The sequence below is a fragment of the Alligator sinensis genome, unplaced genomic scaffold (genome assembly GCF_000455745.1).
Source record: "Alligator sinensis unplaced genomic scaffold, ASM45574v1 scaffold135_1, whole genome shotgun sequence".
Taxonomy (NCBI): domain Eukaryota; kingdom Metazoa; phylum Chordata; order Crocodylia; family Alligatoridae; genus Alligator; species Alligator sinensis.
In genome coordinates, this window is record NW_005842293.1 from 868,978 (window position 1) to 883,344 (window position 14,367).

Consider the following 14,367-nt stretch of genomic DNA (forward strand, 5'->3'; position numbering starts at 1 on the left):
CTATGTTAATGTACCCACAATTTTACTATTGTATTATTTAGTGTTTAGACTATGCATTTAAATTATATTTTTCCAAATAATCATTCTGGAACACATTACTGTTTGCTAGATATGCAGTATAGAGGTGCAGCCTCCTGCTGGTGACTGCAAGGGTGTGTCATGGGATGGATGCACAGTTTCTAATAGTCTAATGCACTGCTAATAGTCACTGCTGGAGACAGGTTACTGGACTAGTAACCTTTAGTCTCACCTTTGGCCTGACCCTATACAACCCTTCTATCCTCTTAATATGAGTGGAAAGGAGGCATTTACTGAAATTGGAATAGCTGAGAGAACCTTGGTACCTTTTCTCCCTCCAAAGTCTTCCAAGTAAAACTACAAAATTCTCCTAAAATATCTACTTTACTAACCTGGACCGTATTTTATCCTCTCCAACAAATTCAATTAAAAAAACACTGTGACAGATTGTTTGGATGGTTGAGTCAGACCCAGAGCTATCACTGGCCTCACCACCCTGCCCCAAGAGCTACAATTTGAAAGCAGTCTTGCAGACTGTTTTTTCCTGGAAGAAGAAAAATACAGATAAGCTCAGACGTGTGCTCCCTATGCAACTGTTCTGGTTGTGCAGCTCTTGGAGTGTCTAGCACAGGGAACAAATTAAGTTGGCACCGTTGTTGGGGTGGCTTGTGTCAGGGGCTGGTGGAAATACCTCTGGAGGGCAGCTTTATTAAACATTATAGTGCCTTCTTCGGAAATAGCTTTTACAGTTAGCAGACAATGGCATTTAATGTAATTTGCACCATTTAACGTATGGCTGAAATGCCGAAAAAAGGCGTAGAGAGTAGGAAGGGTTAAGGCTTCTATTGTAGCCACAAGGCAACTGGTTTATTAGCATGTAGACTTTGCGCTGCCCCTCTGCTTAGAGCAAATTTCACTCCGTGTGCTGTAAAAAGTCTGTTACAGTAAGAGCACTGCCAATAGACCTCTGCAGTCCCTAGACACAGAGGGTTGAGTGAAGTTAGAAACAGCAATCAAAAATTGAATGGCCTTGCATTTAATAATGCTGTTTTAACAAAGTCTTGTTTGTATTCCATGTAGAAATTACTGTTCTGTATTGGACCAAGAGTCCAGCTCACCCTGAATCCAATCTGCAGCAGTGCTTTACAGGAACATGTAAAAACCCTGTGTTATACAATTTTGCAGCATTGCGCCCATGGGAGGGTTTTCTTCCTCACTTGACATAGAGTGAAAGAGGATTTCTGTGGATACTTTATGAATTATTACCCAACTAGTGTAGCTTCAGATGTTTTTCTTATTATGTGTATATATTTATAATTTGACATTTAGTATTTATAAATTGAGTCCTACTCAATTCAGTAATATCTTGCAGCCGTGACTTCCTCTAGTTATGTGTTCTGTAGATGTGCCTACAGAGCAGCCTGGCACTACTGCCATTGTTGGGTTTCCAATATCTCCTTCTAGGGATTCCACTGGAGTAATGGAAAACCATAAAAATGGGAGCTGAGAAGCTGGAGTGCTACAAAAAAGGAGGGTATGTATGTGTGAATGTAGTTTCCTCCCCCTGCTGAGATAGTGAAAAACATGAATTTATGGTAATACGGGCTCCCCTGGTTCTGCTGAGGTTCCATAGCCTCCAGTCCCCACACTTACTCAGTGCTGGGCCTATCTGGTTTAATAAAACCTCAAATGTTTAGGACCTTTTGAAAAACCCTTGAGTGAGTTCTGCAATCACTTTCTAAGTGCTGTAGAAAAAATGTTGCTAGGATCACAAAACAGGATTGCCTTCCCATCTCCTCAGCTCTGGAGTTCAGATCAGTGTTAAATGACACTGCTAACGCTAAAGGCAGAAACAACGAAGGTCTTGAAGCCTTTTTGTTTCTTTTATCATCGTCTCTACAGTCCTGGGTTAACCCACCCGATTCTTCAGGTTCTGCACCTTTATATATGGAAAGTAGCTGCATTTTAAATATAAAGCAGCCTGCCAAGCTTCTTCATTCATTATAGGTATTTCCAGGAGCCTCACCCAAATTATTGTAATGGTATTTGTTACTGCTCTGGGTGTTTCCAGCTGTTTAGATTGCTTCTTGGCCTCTTGTGGGCTAAGACCAAGTGTTGATCTGATGCTGTAGTGGTGGGAGGCTAAGGCTTGTGTGGACCATAAAAGACTGAATAATTCTTATTGCTTTCTAGATGTTACCTTACCAGGTGAGCAGTGAGGCATGGTGGGGGACACTGGGGCAGGCAAATATGTTTTCCAGTGCTACTGTACTTGCTGTGCTGCTTCTGTAGATAAATGGTGAATTTGAGTCGCTAGGCCCAGTGGACAGGACACTGCATAGAACTAGAGCAGCGATTCTCAACCAGGATGCTGGGGACTGGGGACTTCTGCGAGATCCTTTGAAAGGTGCCATAGGAAGTGCGAGGAGATAATCAAGTGGAAAGTGATAAGGGCACGTTCAGGCTGTAGGTGTGAGAAGACAAGCAGACAAGGGCAGAGCCAGACTTTCCCTGCCTGGCCACTCCCTTGCCTGGCCTCTCTGCAAGGAGGTAAGCACTGTAAGAAAACTGTTTTTGAATTGGGGTGCAGTTCAATTCACAAAAGTTATGGAGGGTGCCTTGGATCTAATAAGGGGTGCCTTGAGTCTGTTAAGATTGAGAACCACTAAAGTAGAGAAACTGGTTTAATTCTCAGCTCTGTTATTGGTTGGCTGGGTGACCTCAGATAAGTCGTGCCCTCTCCCTCCCTGACCCTGAGCTTCCCTAAAATGGGGATAATAATATTGTTGCCCTTTGTAAAACACTTTGAGAAAAGTACTATATAAGAAATAGCTATCATCATTATTTCTTAACTCAGTTTACTTTCCTGGGCTTAAAATAGAAACAAAACTTAACTCTGTTGGGTGAATATAAAAATTGGAGTCCTCTGTTTCTGCTTCTTGATTCTGTTTTGTTTCTCACAGGATATTCAACAGGCATTACTGGTAAATAGTCATCAGTTTTCCTGTGGCAGCTCAGTCTGCTGGGCCAAGCTAAGGTCTGAAAGTTTAATTCTCAGCTCTGCTATTAGTTGCCTCGATGGCCTTGGGCAAGTCAGCCTCCCCTCCCACTCTGACCCTGAGCTTCCCCACCTGTAAAATGGGAATAATAATATTGTTGCCCCTTGTAAAACACTGTGAGAAAAGCTCGTTGTCAACCATTTTTTAGACTTTTGGCCTGTCTCTCCTACTGACAGGGTGTATGGCCTTAACCATATCACTTTATCTCCCTTCCTCCATTTTCTCATCTACAAAATAGGGAGGTTTGCTGTGTGGGCTTGTTGTTGTTGTTCTCCAGTGAAAGTGAGTAAAGGCTAAACTGCTTTAAAAAAATTAACCTGAAAATTGTATTCCCTTTTAGATTCTGTTTAGCTGCTCACTTAGTGATTCACCAAATTGCCCTCCCACATCTATCACCATCGCAACTTGTCAAAACTGAAGCTTAGCGCCATTTTAAACTAGTGCTCTTACCCCTGAGAGTTTAGCTCAACAGCTTAGCTTCCGAAGGGCATGTTTGCTCCTTTCACTTCTGAAAACATTTGCGTCTCCAAAGCAAGAATTCTGAGCTCATCTTTTTATCTGGGGGCCCAATTCCACCCTTGCATAGTTGCCATTGAGGTGAACAGCATCTTTTATGGCCCTAATTCAGCAAAGGGCTTCAGGTATGACCTAAAGGGGGAAGGGGCGGGGGGGTGCTGCCCAGCATAATGCTGATACCTGAGCTAGCTTTGGAAGCAGTGCAACAGTCTAATTAACTTTGCTAAGAAGCAGGGTGAGTGGAGCACTGCAAACACGCTACTCTGCTTTTCATATCCAAGCTGGCTTGTTCAGAGCTAGCTCAGGTAACTATACGTGACATAGTACTGCATATCTTAAGTCTTACTGACTTCACTGTGAATTAAGCCCATCCTCAAGAGCTTTGTTGAATAGGGATGTAACTTAGAAATTGGCTCTTGGTATGTAATTTGTCTCTTGAGACATGAAGATGTACATAGATAAACTAGAGATGGATAAGACCTATTAGGTTTACTAGCTGCTGTCAGTGCAGGATTGCTCTTTACTCTGCCTTTTTGCTTTCTCTTGCCTATTATAGATGTGCCTCATGTGTTGGGGGCAGAGCTGATGCAATGGTCTACAGTACAACACAGACACATGCTCTTTCATGGTTTTATATTTCTTCACAGACCTGATTTTTTAGAAAACAGGAATTTTAGTGGCTACCTCCTATTGGGTGCCTGTACACGTGCGGGGAGGTTGCTCCGATGCACTGTAATGAATCAAGTCTGCTGGAGTGTGCTAGTTAGCATGGGTGACTGGTGCCTCCCAAGCCTGGAGGGGAGGTCCCTCAGCAGCTGATTGCCAACTGGCGGGGAGGAGTCCCCCAGTGTGCACTTCCAGCATGCCAGTGTTTCCAGGGGGTGCACGGCCAATCTCAGGAGGTGCACGTGCACCCGTGTGCACCCCCTATGCGTCACCAATGCTAGTTAGCATACTTCAGCAGCCTCCTCATCTCATGTATCAGCAGCATCCCTGTGCTTCAAAATGGTGGCAGGGGTGCTTTAACTAAAGCTCGTTCGATGAGCTTTCGATAAAGCTCCCCCATTGCCATTTCGAAGCACAGGGACGCTGATACATGAGATGCTGAGGACGCTTTAATTAGAGTGCTCTAATTACTGCACTAATTAAAGCGCCACCCCCCTTCCTCGGGGCATATGTAAAAATGGATTTCAGTGGAAATTTGATGCCTAAATGCTTGACAGACTGAAAGGTTATACTTCTATTTTCTGCAAAGAGAAATAAAAAATGCAAATCAAGCTAATATGTCTTACTGCTTATGAGGTAGGCAGAAAAGTATGGTTTTTCAAGGCACGTCAGAAACCAGCCAATCCCAACACATTTCTGGGAGGTTGGTAAGATCCAAGAGAGACTGGATTCCAAATTCCCCAAGTCTTGGATCGGATCAGAGGTAGTAACCTAGATCTTGGGAAGGGAATGTTCTACCAAAGCATAATTAATCACTTGTCCTTAGCAGAGAACACGAAAGGAAGAACGTCATTCGGTGCCTACCTGTAACTCGTTACATCTTCAAAGTGTTTTGAAACTCAAAGCAATTAATTGTAATGTTTAGTTCTAATTAAGTAATTTTGTATGATAATTTGGGCTACTGGTGAAAACATGCCCCTGGCTGAATCAAACTCGAGGGGCATGTGTGCAACAGAAAAAGTAATGAAGAAACCTCAACAACATTTAAACTGTACCAGCTTACTTTAGTCACGACTTCATTGCCCAATGCAAATAAGCCTAGGGATAGAAATTGCACATAAACCAGTGTAAGTATTGGAAACTGGTCTAAATCTGTAACAGAACAGAAGTTCAGTGTGCATAGACTGGGTTCAAAATGGCGGGACTGAGTTTAAGATAGACCTGGATGGATGGAGCATCAGATTGAATCATCTTGGGTTAGACTGGTCTATTGAACTTCTGTTCCAGATCCCCTCCCAACTCAAGTTACTTTGCAGTCCCCCAGCATCCCAGGATGCTTTGTGGCCCCCTGAAGCAGGCATCTGCTCCAGCTGAACTGAGGCAACAAAGCGTGTGCTCCCCAGCCCTGTGTTCTGCCTCTGCCTGTCAGCCGGGAGGGGCAAGAGGCGAGCGAATGGAGCTCCCTCACCCCAGCCCTGGGCTACCCCCAAGCTGGAAACTGCCTAGCTTGGGGGGGCCTGGCACCATGGGGGTTTTCCCTCCTCCCAGCCCCACACACCGTGAGTCACTGCCTCTGACCTGGGGGGGGAACAGAGCCCTGCACTCTGGTCCCGGCCCCCTTGAACTGGCATCTGTCCAGCTGTGGGGAAAGGGGCCCTGCACCATGGGAGCTTCCCCCCTTTCTTGCTGTCTGGCCCACCTAGCCTATGCAGCTTCCGTCAGCCCTGCATTCCTGGGGTGGTGGGATCACCCCTGTGGTGATCCTCTGGCCCTAGGTGTTTCCCACACCCAAAACCCTAGGGATTGCAGTAGCTGTGATCTCCAGGGCCTAGAAGTTTCCTCTACCCCTGAGCCCTGGGGATCACAACAGCCATAGTCCCCAGGATCCAGGAGTTTCATTCCCTCCAAGCCCTGTGGATTGCTGCAGCTGCAATCCAGGGGCTGGAGATTTCACACCCCGAGCCCTAGGGATCACAGCAGCCATGATCCCTAGGGCTTGGGGGTTTCTCACTGGGCATGGTGCACTAGTTGGGGAGCAGATGCCTCTGTCACGTAGCCCTGCCCCTCTCTCTCCCCTTCTTACCCCCCCGACCTGACAGGTGGCCGCTGGGGGGGCGGCAGTGGGCAGGGCTAAGGAGGGGCCCAGACTGGCCAATCAGGGGAGGCCCAGCTGCTGGGAGGTGTGCTCCAGTGCACCCAATATGCTGACCTAGACCAGAGCAGGCACCCTGTTTCCCCCCCGTCCCCCACCAAGGGTGAATGTCTCATTTGTTCCCTCCTGTCCTAACCTAGGGCACTTTAGAGTAAAACACAAAACTCAGAGCGCTTTCCCCTTGGACTTTTTGAACCTCTGTACTTAGCCAAGGTGACTTGGACATGCATCTTTCAAGCAGTTAAGATTTGAAGAATCACTGTTCAAATGCAGCCCCAAACTTCCTTCCTCCTTCTCTCCAGGAGCCTGACTGTAGGATCTCTTTGAGAAGATAATGCGAAGGGTAAAATAGGGTAAGAGACCTAGCAGTTATCAACAGAGGCAAGCTATCTTGATGTGGAGGAAAGACAGGTAGCCTAGGAAGAGATCATTATGGCTGATTCAGGAGCTCTTCATTGACCTGAATATCAAAAAGAAGTCCTACAAAATGTGGAAACTAGAACAGGTGAATATAAATGGATAGCAGAAGAATGTAAAGGTAAAGTTGGAAAGGTTAAGGTGCAAAATAATTTTCAACATAACAAGGGGCATAAAAAGAAAGGAGAAAACATTCTAGGAACATATTCAAAGAGGACAACAAAGGGAAGTCTAGTTCCCCTACAAAATGAGCATGGACACCAAATGCTGGATGATGCTGTGAAGGCTGAAGTACTTGATATTGCCTTTGCTTCGCTCTTCACAAAAAGGGTAAATTGTGACCAGATGTTAATGAAATGAATATTAACATATACAGGCTGGGGTACTGAAAGAATGGTTTAAGGAACATTAAGGTATGTTCAAGTCAGCAGCATTTCATGGTACTGTAGAGTGCTTAAGGAAGTAGAGGAACAAATTGTTTTTCATGCCACTGGGAGAAGAACAAGAAGGATCAGCTTAATTTACAGCAAAAAAAAGTTTTAAATTGGACAATTGGGTAAACTTTCTGCAGAATTTTTATTGAATTATGAGTCCATCAATTCTAGATTAGCTCATAAACTCCAGTGTCAAAATGATATTCTCCAGTCACAGAAGGCCTTGGTAATTCTTGCTTTTACTAGATAGAGCTAGATGGAGTAGAGACAAACCAGAGACATCTAGTCATCTGTGCCTGGATCCCCAATACATAAAGAAAGTCTACTTTTCATTCATTCCTCAGAAGGAAATGCTTGTTATATCCCCCAAGAAGTGCTAAATTAGCTGACGAATCATTGGTGGACTTTTGAACCCCAAGAACATTGTTACTAAAAGCACAGGCTTTTGCTACCTCAGTGGATAACTCCATTAGCTGGCTGCAATGGTCTCATACATTTGGTAAGGACCAGGCATTTTTCTCAGTGTGCTACAGATATTTCTTGTGTGATAGGAAATGTTTTGTCTACCTCCAAAAGTTCCTTGTTCTTATTGCCCCCCAAATGGTCCATTGACTAATGGGTATGATCAAAACCTTAGCCTCATGAGCTCTTTATTCTTATTGCCTTTAAAGCAACATTAGTGTAGCTGAAGAAGAAAATAATCTAACAGACCTCTGCACAGTGGTGCTTGGGATACCCATGTTGCGTTTCAAACTCAGTCCCTCAAGACTGGAATACATTTTAAAAGAAAACATAGAAATGCTTCTGTTAGCTTTGTGGGATACGGTTCTGGTGTTTCAAATTTCAAGATGTATAAAAATGTCCAGAGCCTACAATAACTGTCACTATCCCTTTAGATAATACATAGCTGCAAAGAGTCGGCTGGATGTTGCTTGAAGCACCTATCAGTTCCCTTTATGTTTATTCAAATCTGGACACAAAATGGTCTGAAGTATCTGAGGAAAATAGGGTTTAATTCAAAGCATAGAGATATTGTGACTACAAAGCCCAAGAAAGGTTGAATTACTGTATCCATATCATGGTCCTCAACAAAAGATCAAGTTTTAATATCATCACAGAAGCCATCAGATACACTTATGAATGCAGTCTTTAAACTTCGGTGATCTTAAAAGATGAATCAAAACTGTCATATACATTATTCTCTAAGAAATGCTGAAATAAGAATTTGTTCCTAACAAATGACTAAGCTTTAGGAGGTATTCTTGTATCCATTAACTTCTGAACTTCTAAAACCAGAGATTTCCCTATCCCTCCCACACTTATATATACGCTGCTCTTGTTTTTGTTTCTATCTGTTTGCAGTGGTGTGTGTATTGAAATCCTCCTGCCTCCTTCACGTCTGGAAAGAGACATTAGGTATTGAAGAAAGCTCTAGTAACGCTGTACGACTGTGGTCCTTTTAGGGTCTCATGAACATTGGATGCGTGTTTTATGCGTAGTGGGTGAAACTCATTAAACCACACAGTGACACCCAACCATAGTTCCTTAAGGTCTGGTTGACAACGTTTGACTGAAATATCTGGCTCTGCTGGAAAAGGGTTAAGTAGGGTCTGCTGACGAGTGGGTCAGCTGACTCATCACTGTACCTACATACATGGGAGGTAGAAGTGGTAATCTTAGGAAAGGAGAGGTAAGGGCTGGGCCGAGTAATCCTGAACAAGGAGTCCTAGCAGCAATATATTATCTTAATGTTTTATTTGTTAATCAAGGCAATCCCCAGGAAATGGGTGAGTTTGAAACGTCCATACTGTGCAAACTGGGTTTTCAGAGTGGCTGGAATGGAACCTACTCGCAGTAGGACGGACAGGTTTGTGGAGAGTTGCAGGTGGACTTCAAGTATTTGCTTCCTTTGCAGTTAGCCCTAGTGTCTGAGGTTAATACATACAGAAGCCTCCCGAGGCCATCCATGTGAGAGAGAACTGTTTGGCTAATTGCTTCCGAGGCCCTTAACCATCTCGAGGCAGCATCTCCTGTTCTAGCTGCTATTTTTACTTGGTGTCAATGTGACCTGCCTAACCTCGTCAGAATCATCCTAGGGTCCTTCTAATGCTCTGTCTATGAGATTGTACTGTATCCCTTTGGGACATAATAGATGCTGCTCCCACACTTCAGGTTTTCTAAAGCCTCTTGTGTGAAATAAGAACGTGTGATGGATTGTTCTGCCTGAAACCCAAGCTCACCTCTTTGACTCCTCTTTATCCTTTTCTTCCCATTTAGGGTCTTGTCAATTTTTGTTCTTCCTTTGCAGTGTCTCCACCATCTTTCCTCCTTGTCCAAACTGTTACATGTTGATACCTATACTGATCAGTTCTGTCAGTTATTCTCTCTGGCCTTCCCAGCAATATCCAAATGTTACAAATGAAAGTGTTTTCCTCTCCTGTTCTGAATGTGTCTCTTCCCTCTTGCACCGCTTCTCTAGTTCCCGCTGTCCGTCCAGGTTAAATTGAAGCTTTTTCTTTACATTTTCTTCCTTCATCTCATTTTCTCTTGCACCTTCTTTCTCATGTTGCTATCCACTCGTTCCTCAGTCCTGAAAGTTTCATTTCTCTCCTCCTACTCAACAGTCAATGCTTTTCCCCACGTTTGTGTTTTTCCATATGTCTGGTACCACCTCTCCCTCATTCTAGCACCTACTAGTCTCCTTGGTCCAAGTCCCTTCTTACAACTCACCACTTCTGCTATTCGCTTTCAATGCTAATGTCTCCGTTGCTCCTTAATCAGTTTGCAGAATCTAATGTTGATTGTACATTCCTTGGGGCAGAGGCCTTACCTCCCTCATGATTGTATAGAGCTGAGCCCACATATGGCATTACCAGCAGTTCAAATGCCCATTGAAATCAATTGCAAAACTTAATTGACCTAAATATTTTGGAGTTAATAATTATCCTTAGTGCTGCTTTGTTCTGCAGCCAAAATGCCTTCATCCTGTATCTCTACAGTAGGACTGTTCACTTATTCATATAGGTCTGAGTTAATGGTTGACCATACATTAGGAGATGCGTAGATAAAATTAATCTGCTTGCTATTTGTCCAGGTAGTTAAGAATCTCTATATCTTATGGGACTTATTACTTGTCCTGAAAATTCAGGGAGCAAAAATAGTAAGAAGTGCCTTCCTTTACTTCCATCTTTGTCAGAAAAGTAAAGTAATAACAATCCCAAAGTTGTCTATAACTCTCCTCATTTGGAAGCCCCACATTGAACTAGAGGTATGTCACCCTCGGACCTTATGATTCATTGTATGTAGGGTAGAAAAAGAGGTGATGCAGAGCCCCAGGCCCCTACTTTACTTGTCTTCAACATACCGAGAGGAAACCATAGCAAAACCATATTCTCTTCACTTATTTCACTTCAGAACTAGTGCTGGGTATTTTTTTTATGAATTGTAATTTAACTGAAAAATGGAGTTTCTAAGGGACCAAAACTATACAAAAACCTAGGTTGTATAGAGATAGAGGAACAGTTTTGACCAAAAAAAGTGGAAGCCCCCCAAAAATGTCAAAACATTTTGTTTCAGAACTTTCAAGATAAAATGTTTCAGTTAGAAATGTCAAAATGTTTCCTTTACACGCTTCTTAAATGAAACATTCTTGCTTTTCATTTTGAAACATCATTTTTCATTTTAAAAGGGTTCTGAATTAAAAAAATATAAAGAGGGGGTGAGAGGCTAAATAGCTCAAGAATGAAACAGAACATTGTGTATCAGGTTGGTGCAAAATCATTTTTTTGGCTTTCTTTTTGACCCATTTACAAACCGTAGCTGTCTCTGTGCAACCTGAACTATTTACCTGCATTATTATTGTTAGCCACCAAAACTAAAAACATCCATTTGTCAAGTTTTCTTCAGAATATAGAATAAGATCTAGTCTCTAAATATCCCTGTGGGCAAGTTGACAGCTACATGAGGGGTCTGGCTTTCTGTTCCTGGATCACTTAGAAAAGCTAGCTCTACTGTGAGACAATGCTACCAGCAGTGCATAGGACACAACTCTGCAGAGGCAGAAAGTGTCCTCTGTCCAGGTTGCTTTACTCCTTTTTGTGGATTGTCTCCTAGTAAAGCCTGAATCTGCTGGCATTCAGAGAGTACTACATAGTTCACCCATGAAATATGTGAAGACCAAGAACGGTGACTTAAGTAAAAAATATACACTAGATAAGGCCTGTAGAGACTGGAGAGGCTGAACACCGCTGTTTTGAACATATCTAAGATCTAATTCCTTATGTAGACTCCTCTCTCAGCCTTTGCTTTGCTTTTGCTCGCTCTTAGGATTCTATCAGCAGCTTCTACAAAGAAACCTATTCAGCTCCTTTTTACATGAGCTGAACTGTAACTGCAGAAATGAAGGCACTGGTAATACTTGGTAAGTAATGAAACTTGGCACAATCATTGACACCAAAAATGTTGCTGGAGTAAGCAATTCTGAATTTGGCCCATCAAAATCAACGGCAAAACTGCAACTGACTCGAATAGGAGCAAAATTGGAGCTTTGCTAAGGAAACAACTATGAGATGATGTGACAAGTCACTCTCTAGATCACTACAGTGACATAAGTGGACATGGTAGTTTCCATTTAATGTTTTTCTTGAGATTTCTCTAGCATTCACACCACAGCATCACGGTTCACATCCTTAGTCTATCTGAACTCATTCCAACACATTAAAACTTTATCTTTAAGATATTCTTATATTAGTCATTTTTTATTTGAACCGAAGATCTCTGTTTAAAAATACACGTAAATGCTTTTGAGCTTTTCTGAAATATTTTCTGAACATACCAGTCAGAGATGTTTAACTCTGCTGAACTTTTCCCCCCACTTGCTTTTCAGGCCTAATTGAGAAAAGGATAAAGAAATATTAGGCACAAGTGAAAAGGGAAGGTTTTCTGGTCCTATCTGGTACCACAATTATAATAATAAAGCAGGTAAGTCTTTCACATTCTCATATTTGAATGCCCTCAATCATCATTAATGAGGAATTGTGTGGAAGAAATAAATCAGTAGCTATATTAAACACTTTAAAATACATTTTTAGAGTACTAAGTATGGTACTGAGATGAATATCTTGTTTTGTAAATCGTGCAAGTTCTTTTGGGGGATCTTTAGTCTGAGCTCATAAACACATTGCACCATGTGATTTCACTGAGCCATATTTTTTCCAGTGTGTTTCAGTTTTAGAAACCACATTTGTTAGCCACAGGGAATTTGTGCTCTTCAGTAGTACAGTGGGATCTCCCCCCTAGAATGAAATTATGTTAACGAAGCCTTGTTTTTGTAGTCTCCTCATGTTTTCCAGTTTGCAGTCACTGCTCTCAGTACCCTTTCCCCCTCTCCATTGGATTTCTTCTTTTTAAGCCCTCTTTTCAGCCTTTCTTAGGTGAAAAATGAATTTTGCACTGCTCTCAAATTTAATCCCACAATTTTGTATGCCTAGAAATTAGGGAAAGTAAGTTTGTCTGTTGCTCCTCATGAGTGAATTCTAGTTATCTGGGTCAATAGGTGTCTTCACTGCCATTAGGTCCTGCTCCCAGGATTGTGCCTCTTTGTTCTTTCTCAATTACTGGTGCATTTGAAGAGGAAAGAGCATATATATATTTTTAATGTTTATCTTTTTTTTTCATTTGGCCTATGGCAGTCATCCAACACATCTGAGTCTCCCACCATACAAAGTGGAGCAGCAAATTAAAAATATATATAAAAGGAAGAAGTTCAAAGCCTCTCTTCATAGCTGGGAGAAATGTGCACTATAATTATGTTAAATGAGGTAGTTATAACTTCCCCATTATTGACGCTGGATTATTACAGGAGTGCATGCTCATAGTGTAGGACTTTAAAAGAAGAGAGCAGGGAAAGGTGCATTAAAAATGGGACGGAAGAAAGGGAAGTAAGTAAGGAAGTGTACAGCAAGGTGGATAGATTTCCAGAGAAAGTGGTGAACATTCATAGGCAAAATCTCAGGTAAGTCTAATGCTACTAGTGACAAGTGGCATGATCCAACTTGTGGGTGCCCTGCCACTTGGAAGAACAGAACAAACAAACGAGTTGGGAGGCATTAAGAGGAACAGCAATTCTTTTAGGCATCAAATAATGTTGTAAACATCCCTGCGGTTATCTTCATACAGCATTGCCCTTAAATCCCCTTTCTAAGGCAAGCACCTTGCAAATAACTTGGGTGAAACCAAGCTGCAGAAGCTAGTGTTTCCCAAATCTTCGATCTCCAGCAATGTCAACAGCTCTGAAAGTGAGCGTGAAGGAATGAATAACAGATTCTTCTGTCCAGCTTCTTGTGACCACCAGCCAAATGCCTTTCCCTGGGCTGCCTTTCTCTTCCTTGACACAATCCCTATGCCAGGGGCTGGGATCAGGGCTGGAACAGAACTTCTGTTTGTCAAGAAAGGCAGCTGGGGAGGCCCCTTATGCAGAAGATACTCCCATGCAGTCATTTCTTCCCACTGTAAATCTGTTTTGCACTTCTCCGGCAGTGTTAAAGGGTATTACGTGGCCTGATTCTATGTGGGGGGGTGTGTGTGTAGAGATGAAACAAAGAGCATCTGTTATATCTTCCCTTAGGAGAAACCATTGAAAATTCTTACTTTTGTTGTGGTTCGTGCTTCTAAAGAAAGATCTTTAGTAAGTGATCTTCAGAAGAATTCCTTCCAGTAAACAGAGCAAGCCTCATTTGAAGTAGGGAGTTGACCTCAATAATTTCTTCAGTTTGGTGACAGGCTATTGACTGGGGCTCTCTGCAAACCCCATCCAGCATATCACAGCTCTGATGGCAGGAGCCAGATTCACGGGTTTGGGGATGGTTTTTGGCAGACTTAAATATGAATCAGTCCAGGCAAGCATGGATTTTCACCCAAGTGATTTTTCTCAGCTCTGGTGTTGATAATTGTACACAGGGATTGCCCTGGAATTTCTATTGCCTGCACCTGTTCCCTCGAATACAGGAAGCCATCCAAATCATGTGGTTGTCTCCTGGGCTGGCAAAGTTTCCCTTGGCTAAATAACAAGGGCCTGATTCTGATCTCAGTTTCACTGTTTCTTTCC

General features: G+C 42.6%; 1 protein-coding gene across 10 annotated transcripts in view; it reads right to left on the reverse strand.

Annotated features, from left to right (window-relative positions):
- The window catches only part of SH3RF2 (SH3 domain containing ring finger 2), a 107,765-nt gene that overhangs the window by 74,977 nt on the left and 18,421 nt on the right, over positions 1–14,367 (reverse strand). The gene's annotated exons all lie outside the window — the stretch shown is intronic.